This window comes from Sebastes fasciatus, chromosome 14, assembly GCF_043250625.1.
Source record: "Sebastes fasciatus isolate fSebFas1 chromosome 14, fSebFas1.pri, whole genome shotgun sequence".
Lineage (NCBI taxonomy): Eukaryota > Metazoa > Chordata > Actinopteri > Perciformes > Sebastidae > Sebastes > Sebastes fasciatus.
Genome location: NC_133808.1, coordinates 33,035,330 through 33,044,773, shown reverse-complemented (window position 1 = coordinate 33,044,773; position 9,444 = coordinate 33,035,330). Strand labels below are relative to the sequence as shown.

General features: G+C 34.0%; 1 protein-coding gene across 4 annotated transcripts in view; it reads left to right on the top strand.

The window, feature by feature from the left end:
- The first annotated feature begins 7,373 nt into the window (after window positions 1-7,373).
- The window catches only part of ttn.2 (titin, tandem duplicate 2), a 235,068-nt gene continuing 232,997 nt past the window's right edge, over window positions 7,374-9,444 (top strand). For 3 of the 4 annotated variants that reach the window (XM_074658000.1, XM_074657999.1, XM_074657998.1), the window contains exon 1: window positions 7,375-7,606. The gene's annotated coding sequence lies outside the window, so the exon portion shown is untranslated. Of the gene's footprint in view, window positions 7,607-9,444 lie in introns of all 4 variants that reach the window. The other variant, XM_074657997.1, reaches the window with a different exon arrangement.

The window sequence follows — 9,444 nt, the reverse complement described above, 5'->3', positions numbered from 1 at the left end:
ATACTCTACTACATCTCAGAGGTTACTATAGTACTTTATACTCTACTACATCTCAGAGGTATCTATAGTACTTTATACTCTACTACATCTCAGAGGTATCTATAGTACTTTATACTCTACTACATCTCAGAGGTAACTATAGTACTTTATACTCTACTACATCTCAGAGGTAACTATAGTACTTTATACTCTACTACATCTCAGAGGTATCTATAGTACTTTATACTCTACTACATCTCAGAGGTATCTATAGTACTTTATACTCTACTACATCTCAGAGGTAACTATAGTACTTTATACTCTACTACACCTCAGAGGTAACTATAGTACTTTATACTCTACTACATCTCAGAGGTAACTATAGTACTTTATACTCTACTACATCTCAGAGGTTACTATAGTACTTTATACTCTACTACACCTCAGAGGTTACTATAGTACTTTATACTCTACTACATCTCAGAGGTATCTATAGTACTTTAAACTCTACTACATCTCAGAGGTAACTATAGTACTTTATACTCTACTACATCTCAGAGGTTACTATAGTACTTTATACTCTACTACATCTCAGAGGTATCTATAGTACTTTATACTCTACTACATCTCAGAGGTAACTATAGTACTTTATACTCTACTACACCTCAGAGGTATCTATAGTACTTTATACTCTACTACATCTCAGAGGTATCTATAGTACTTTATACTCTACTACATCTCAGAGGTAACTATAGTACTTTATACTCTACTACATCTCAGAGGTATCTATAGTACTTTATACTCTACTACATCTCAGAGGTAACTATAGTACTTTATACTCTACTACATCTCAGAGGTAACTATAGTACTTTATACTCTACTACATCTCAAAGGTTACTATAGTACTTTATACTCTACTACATCTCAGAGGTATCTATAGTACTTTATACTCTACTACATCTCAGAGGTTACTATAGTACTTTATACTCTACTACATCTCAGAGGTAACTATAGTACTTTATACTCTACTACACCTCAGAGGTAACTATAGTACTTTATACTCTACTACATCTCAGAGGTATCTATAGTACTTTATACTCTACTACATCTCAGAGGTATCTATAGTACTTTATACTCTACTACATCTCAGAGGTAACTATAGTACTTTATACTCTACTACATCTCAGAGGTTACTATAGTACTTTATACTCTACTACATCTCAGAGGTATCTATAGTACTTTATACTCTACTACATCTCAGAGGTAACTATAGTACTTTATACTCTACTACATCTCAGAGGTAACTATAGTACTTTATACTCTACTACATCTCAGAGGTAACTATAGTACTTTATACTCTACTACATCTCAGAGGTTACTATAGTACTTTATACTCTACTACATCTCAGAGGTATCTATAGTACTTTATACTCTACTACATCTCAGAGGTAACTATAGTACTTTATACTCTACTACATCTCAGAGGTTACTATAGTACTTTATACTCTACTACATCTCAGAGGTATCTATAGTACTTTATACTCTACTACATCTCAGAGGTAACTATAGTACTTTATACTCTACTACATCTCAGAGGTTACTATAGTACTTTATACTCCACTACATCTCAGAGGTTACTATAGTACTTTATACTCTACTACATCTCAGAGGTAACTATAGTACTTTATACTCTACTACATCTCAGAGGTAACTATAGTACTTTATACTCTACTACATCTCAGAGGTTACTATAGTACTTTATACTCTACTACATCTCAGAGGTTACTATAGTACTTTATACTCCACTACATCTCAGAGGTTACTATAGTACTTTATACTCTACTAAATCAAATCAAATCAAATCAATTTATTTTTGTATAGCGTCAAATCACAACAGAAGTTATCTCAAGACGCTTTATATATAGAGCAGGTCTATGACCGTACACCAGAGTTTAGAGACCCAACAGGATCCACCAAACGCACTGTGGCCAGGAAAAACTCCCCGATTACTGGGAAGAAACCTGGAGCAGAACCGGGCGCAGGGCGGGCGGCCATCTGCCGAGACCGGCTGGGTCTCGGCAGAGTACTACTACATCTCAGAGGTAACTATAGTACTTTATACTCTACTACATCTCAGAGGTATCTATAGTACTTTATACTCTACTACATCTCAGAGGTATCTATAGTACTTTATACTCTACTACATCTCAGAGGTATCTATAGTACTTTATACTCTACTACATCTCAGAGGTATCTATAGTACTTTATACTCTACTACATCTCAGAGGTAACTATAGTACTTTATACTCTACTACATCTCAGAGGTATCTATAGTACTTTATACTCTACTACATCTCAGAGGTTACTATAGTACTTTATACTCTACTACATCTCAGAGGTTACTATAGTACTTTATACTCTACTACATCTCAGAGGTTACTATAGTACTTTATACTCTACTACATCTCAGAGGTTACTATAGTACTTTATACTCTACTACATCTCAGAGGTAACTATAGTACTTTATACTCTACTACATCTCAGAGGTAACTATAGTACTTTATACTACTACATCTCAGAGGTAACTATAGTACTTTATACTCTACTACACCTCAGAGGTAACTATAGTACTTTATACTCTACTACATCTCAGAGGTAACTATAGTACTTTATACTCTACTACATCTCAGAGGTTACTATAGTACTTTATACTCTACTACATCTCAGAGGTAACTATAGTACTTTATACTCTACTACATCTCAGAGGTTACTATAGTACTTTATACTCTACTACATCTCAGAGGTTACTATAGTACTTTATACTCTACTACACCTCAGAGGTAACTATAGTACTTTATACTCTACTACATCTCAGAGGTAACTATAGTACTTTATACATCTCAGAGGTAACTATAGTACTTTATACTCTACTACATCTCAGAGGTTACTATAGTACTTTATACTCTACTACACCTCAGAGGTTACTATAGTACTTTATACTCTACTACATCTCAGAGGTAACTATAGTACTTTATACATCTCAGAGGTAACTATAGTACTTTATACTCTACTACATCTCAGAGGTAACTATAGTACTTTATACTCTACTACATCTCAGAGGTATCTATAGTACTTTATACTCTACTACATCTCAGAGGTAACTATAGTACTTTATACTCTACTACATCTCAGAGGTAACTATAGTACTTTATACATCTCAGAGGTAACTATAGTACTTTATACTCTACTACATCTCAGAGGTAACTATAGTACTTTCTACTCTACTACATCTCAGAGGTAACTATAGTACTTTATACTCTACTACATCTCAGAGGTATCTATAGTACTTTATACTTTTCTACACCTCAGAGGTTACTATAGTACTTTATACTCTACTACATCTCAGAGGTAACTATAGTACTTTATACTCTACTACATCTCAGAGGTTACTATAGTACTTTATACTCTACTACATCTCAGAGGTATCTATAGTACTTTATACTCTACTACATCTCAGAGGTTACTATAGTACTTTATACTCTACTACATCTCAGAGGTAACTATAGTACTTTATACTCTACTACATCTCAGAGGTAACTATAGTACTTTATACTCTACTACATCTCAGAGGTAACTATAGTACTTTATACTCTACTACATCTCAGAGGTATCTATAGTACTTTATACTCTACTACATCTCAGAGGTATCTATAGTACTTTATACTCTACTACATCTCAGAGGTATCTATAGTACTTTATACTCTACTACATCTCAGAGGTATCTATAGTACTTTATACTCTACTACATCTCAGAGGTATCTATAGTACTTTATACTCTACTACATCTCAGAGGTAACTATAGTACTTTATACTCTACTACATCTCAGAGGTAACTATAGTACTTTATACTCTACTACATCTCAGAGGTTACTATAGTACTTTATACTCTACTACATCTCAGAGGTATCTATAGTACTTTATACTCTACTACATCTCAGAGGTATCTATAGTACTTTATACTCTACTACATCTCAGAGGTATCTATAGTACTTTATACTCTACTACATCTCAGAGGTAACTATAGTACTTTATACTCTACTACATCTCAGAGGTAACTATAGTACTTTATACTCTACTACACCTCAGAGGTAACTATAGTACTTTATACTCTACTACATCTCAGAGGTATCTATAGTACTTTATACTCTACTACATCTCAGAGGTTACTATAGTACTTTATACTCTACTACACCTCAGAGGTAACTATAGTACTTTATACTCTACTACATCTCAGAGGTATCTATAGTACTTTATACTCTACTACATCTCAGAGGTAACTATAGTACTTTATACTCTACTACATCTCAGAGGTAACTATAGTACTTTATACTCTACTACATCTCAGAGGTAACTATAGTACTTTATACTCTACTACATCTCAGAGGTTACTATAGTACTTTATACTCTACTACATCTCAGAGGTTACTATAGTACTTTATACTCTACTACATCTCAGAGGTAACTATAGTACTTTATACTCTACTACATCTCAGAGGTAACTATAGTACTTTATACTCTACTACATCTCAGAGGTAACTATAGTACTTTATACTCTACTACATCTCAGAGGTATCTATAGTACTTTATACTCTACTACATCTCAGAGGTATCTATAGTACTTTATACTCTACTACATCTCAGAGGTATCTATAGTACTTTATACTCTACTACATCTCAGAGGTAACTATAGTACTTTATACTCTACTACATCTCAGAGGTAACTATAGTACTTTATACTCTACTACACCTCAGAGGTAACTATAGTACTTTATACTCTACTACATCTCAGAGGTATCTATAGTACTTTATACTCTACTACATCTCAGAGGTTACTATAGTACTTTATACTCTACTACACCTCAGAGGTAACTATAGTACTTTATACTCTACTACATCTCAGAGGTATCTATAGTACTTTATACTCTACTACATCTCAGAGGTAACTATAGTACTTTATACTCTACTACATCTCAGAGGTAACTATAGTACTTTATACTCTACTACATCTCAGAGGTAACTATAGTACTTTATACTCTACTACATCTCAGAGGTTACTATAGTACTTTATACTCTACTACATCTCAGAGGTTACTATAGTACTTTATACTCTACTACATCTCAGAGGTAACTATAGTACTTTATACTCTACTACATCTCAGAGGTAACTATAGTACTTTATACTCTACTACATCTCAGAGGTAACTATAGTACTTTATACTCTACTACATCTCAGAGGTTACTATAGTACTTTATACTCTACTACATCTCAGAGGTATCTATAGTACTTTATACTCTACTACATCTCAGAGGTAACTATAGTACTTTATACTCTACTACATCTCAGAGGTAACTATAGTACTTTATACTCTACTACATCTCAGAGGTAACTATAGTACTTTATACTCTACTACATCTCAGAGGTAACTATAGTACTTTATACTCTACTACATCTCAGAGGTTACTATAGTACTTTATACTCTACTACATCTCAGAGGTAACTATAGTACTTTATACTCTACTACATCTCAGAGGTAACTATAGTACTTTATACTCTACTACATCTCAGAGGTAACTATAGTACTTTATACTCTACTACATCTCAGAGGTATCTATAGTACTTTATACTCTACTACATCTCAGAGGTAACTATAGTACTTTATACTCTACTACATCTCAGAGGTATCTATAGTACTTTATACTCTACTACATCTCAGAGGTAACTATAGTACTTTATACTCTTAAAATCAATCAATAAATAGATAAATAAATAAGTCATTAAATTTAGCAAAAATAATATACAAAATAAATGTAGTCATTAATTAATTGATGAAATGTGACATACATTGGTATTTCTGTTTTAATTTGCTTCTATATTTATTTATTTGTATTAATTCCCTTATTTATTTACTCTTCTATTTAAATCCCCCCTTATTTATTTTTATTTGCATAATGAGGCAGAAATGCATAAAGAAATGTGTAAAGAAAAGAATACATAAATAAATAACTTTGGGGGAATAAATAAGATGTGAAATGCAAAGGGGAAATCATGCATCAATATATGAATAAATAAATGAATAAATAAATAAATACATCCATTTAAAAATAAATCAAAAAATAAATGCAAAACTAAAATTAATTAATAACAATAAATACATAAATAAATAAAGGGTGAATTAAACAGAAGAGTAAATACATAAATAAGGGAATTAATACAAAGATAAATAAATAAAGAAGTAAATTAAAACAGAAATATCAGTTTGTCACATTTTACCAATTAATTAATTAATTAATTAATTAATGGTTACATTTATTTTTAATTTTAATATTTTTGCTACATTTAATGACATTTTACTAGTGTTAAATACTTTTACTTTAAGTACAGTTTACCGCTCAATGAATACTTTTATTTGAAGTACTTTAAGTATATTTTACTGCACACTAGTGTAGTGGAGTATTTTCACAATATGGTATTAGTACTTACTTACCGCAGCAGATCTGTAGATAATAGATGTAATCCACAGAAGACAATTCACAAATATGTAACATGATCTGCAAATATTTCAATATCCACAAATATTTATGTTTGTATTTGTGTTGTTTAAAGTCACATCCACAACAATACAGGGAGATTTGCAAATCCACATAACTCACTCTGTAAATAGGTATTTAAAGGTTTACATGTAAAGTGATAAACACACATTTGTGCATCTATTTCTACACGTGGAATGATATTTGCACATTTGCAGATCTCTTCCTGTGCATTTGTAGGTCATGTGACATTTGCAACTTCCTTCCTGTTTGTTTACGGAATTTTGTCCGATTGGTACCGCAGCAGATAGATCAGTGCACAAATACGTGTTTATCACTTTACATGTAAACCTTAAAATACGTATTCACAGAGTGAGTTATGTGGATTTGCAAATCGCCCTGCATTTTTGTGGATGTGACTTTACACTACACAAATACAAAGATACACGTTTGTGGATAGTGAAATATCTGCAGATCATGGTTCATATTTGTGGATTGTCTTCTGTGGATTACATCTATTATAGTCCAATAAACACTTCCATATATTTTCAGTGTGTATTAGTACTTGTACTTGTAGTGAAGTATTTTCACAGTGTGCATTAGTCTCTCAGTGAAGTAAAGCAACTGACAGGTGTGTATTAGTACTTTCTACTCCCAGTACTCTGTGTGTGTGTGTGTGTGTGTGTGTTACTGACAGGTGTGACTGTGCGTGTGATAAAATGGCCCCCTGACCCCCCATGCTTCCCTGTAGACGGACCAATGGCAGGCGGTGTCCGGTGTGATGTCACAGCGGTATAAAGCCCCCCGCCGCCCGTCTGTCGGCTCTGAGCAGAGTCAGCGTTCCCAGCCTGGACGCCTCGGCTGGAGAGAGCGCTGTCAGGAGGAAGGAACAGAACTACGGCACTGCCTGTAGTTTTGTTGAGTTAGTGGGGGGGTGAAGACGTTTCTCCTGCTGGACTTAGAGAGGACATTCTGTTGGATAAAGACACTTCTGAAGACAGCCCTCCTCCGGGCAGCCCGGGCATCCTTGCTCACACAAGTAAGTGTCTTTAAAGACTAGTTAGTGTCCGTCTGTCTGTCTGTCTGTCTGTCTGTCTGTCTGTCTGTCCGTCTGTCTGTCCGTCTGTCTGTCTGTCTGTCTGTCTGTCTGTCTGTCTGTCTGTTAACTCTCACACAACACACTCCATTGATATTAAAGTCACTTTTCATAAGTAGTGACACACAGAGACACGTTGGAGTGTTTTAGCTGCTTTTGCCTGCTGAAGGTTATAATGGGACATCCCAGAATAGCCCTGATAGCATCAGACTGGACTCTCAGCTGGCCGGCTGATGGCTTTTTAAGGGAATCAGCAGCGGGGCTATCAGTTGCTCCTCCAGCTATGTGCCACATGGTGGCTGTCAATCAAACTGAGGTGTGGTGTTGGGGGGGGGGGGGGGGATGTTATTTTTAGTGTTTGGTGTTAGATAAACCCCCCCCCCCCCCCCACCCGGTGTCTGGCTGAACGGAACGACACATCACTGGAGCTTTTATTGTGGAGGGGCGTCAGGTCAGCAGCTGTTGCTTCATTATTTATAGTCTTTACTGAACGGACTCCGGCTCAGCAGACTTCCACTAACGCTCTAGTCTTTATGCAGCTTTGATTTCATCTGCTCATCGGCCACATCTACAATGAAATACTTTATTTGAGCAGTCTAGAAAAGTAGATTTAAAACTACAAAATTCATATTTTTCCCTTTAAAAAGTGGAAATTAGAACTGAGAGAGCAAAACACATTAATAACGTCTCCAAAAATAAAACCTGAGAGGAACTCTGAAATCAAAATCATTCAAACTGAATTCTTAAATAGTTTTAAAAAAGGAAAAAAATATATATATAAATAAACAACATTTAAAAAAAACAATTTAAACATTAAACAGACAGGGAGACAGGACATTAAATCTGTTGACAAATAATAATAATAATAAAACCCTCAAAACTAAAAGAAAACATGAAGAACGGATGATTTAAAACGGGCACATCCTTACCTGAAGTATAATTATTAATACCACAGAGTACAAATACTCCACTATAAGTTAAAGTACTTCAGTAGAAGTCTAGAAGTATTCATCATAAAATAAAAGAATTAAAGTGTCACATTATTATTATTATTATTATTATTATTATTATTATTATTATTATTATTATACTGTATGTTTATTTCTTGTTGGATTATTATTATTCTTATTATTTCTGATGCATTAATGTTGCTGGAGATCATTTTAACTACTGATAGTATTCATCATATTTAATAATAATAATATTATTGTGTGATTAAAGTAGGATATAACTCCCTCTGAGATGTGAGGTGATCTATAAAGGAGCAGGAAGGGGAAATACTCAAAGAAAGTACAAGTACCTCCCGGTTGTACTTTAGTAAATGTACTTTCCCTTCAGTCACTTTAGTCCAGTTAGAAACCTGCTGGAGGAACCTTTTAGTAACGTTTCAATCATGTTTTTAATAACAGTTTAATCCTGTTTTAATAATCTGAGATGTGTTTAGAGGCGTCATCAGATTAAGTTTAGATCTGAAACCAGATCAGCTCTGATGTGGCGTTCAGGGACTCTCAGAAACCGGATTATTCCTCCACACACCGTCACTTTTAATGTGACTCTAAAGAAAAACCCTTTACATGTTGGCGGCTGTTTAACGCTGATGAAATGAATCCTAAAATCCCTTAAAACCCCATTAATGAATCACACACACACACACACACACCTTAATCTAAGTCAAAGGTAATGGAAACGTTTATTTTAGGAAGACGAATGTGAAAACCTCTTAAAAACACCCTTATTTATAACACTTTGATTTAAGTAGATTTTAAGGGATTTAACTTTCC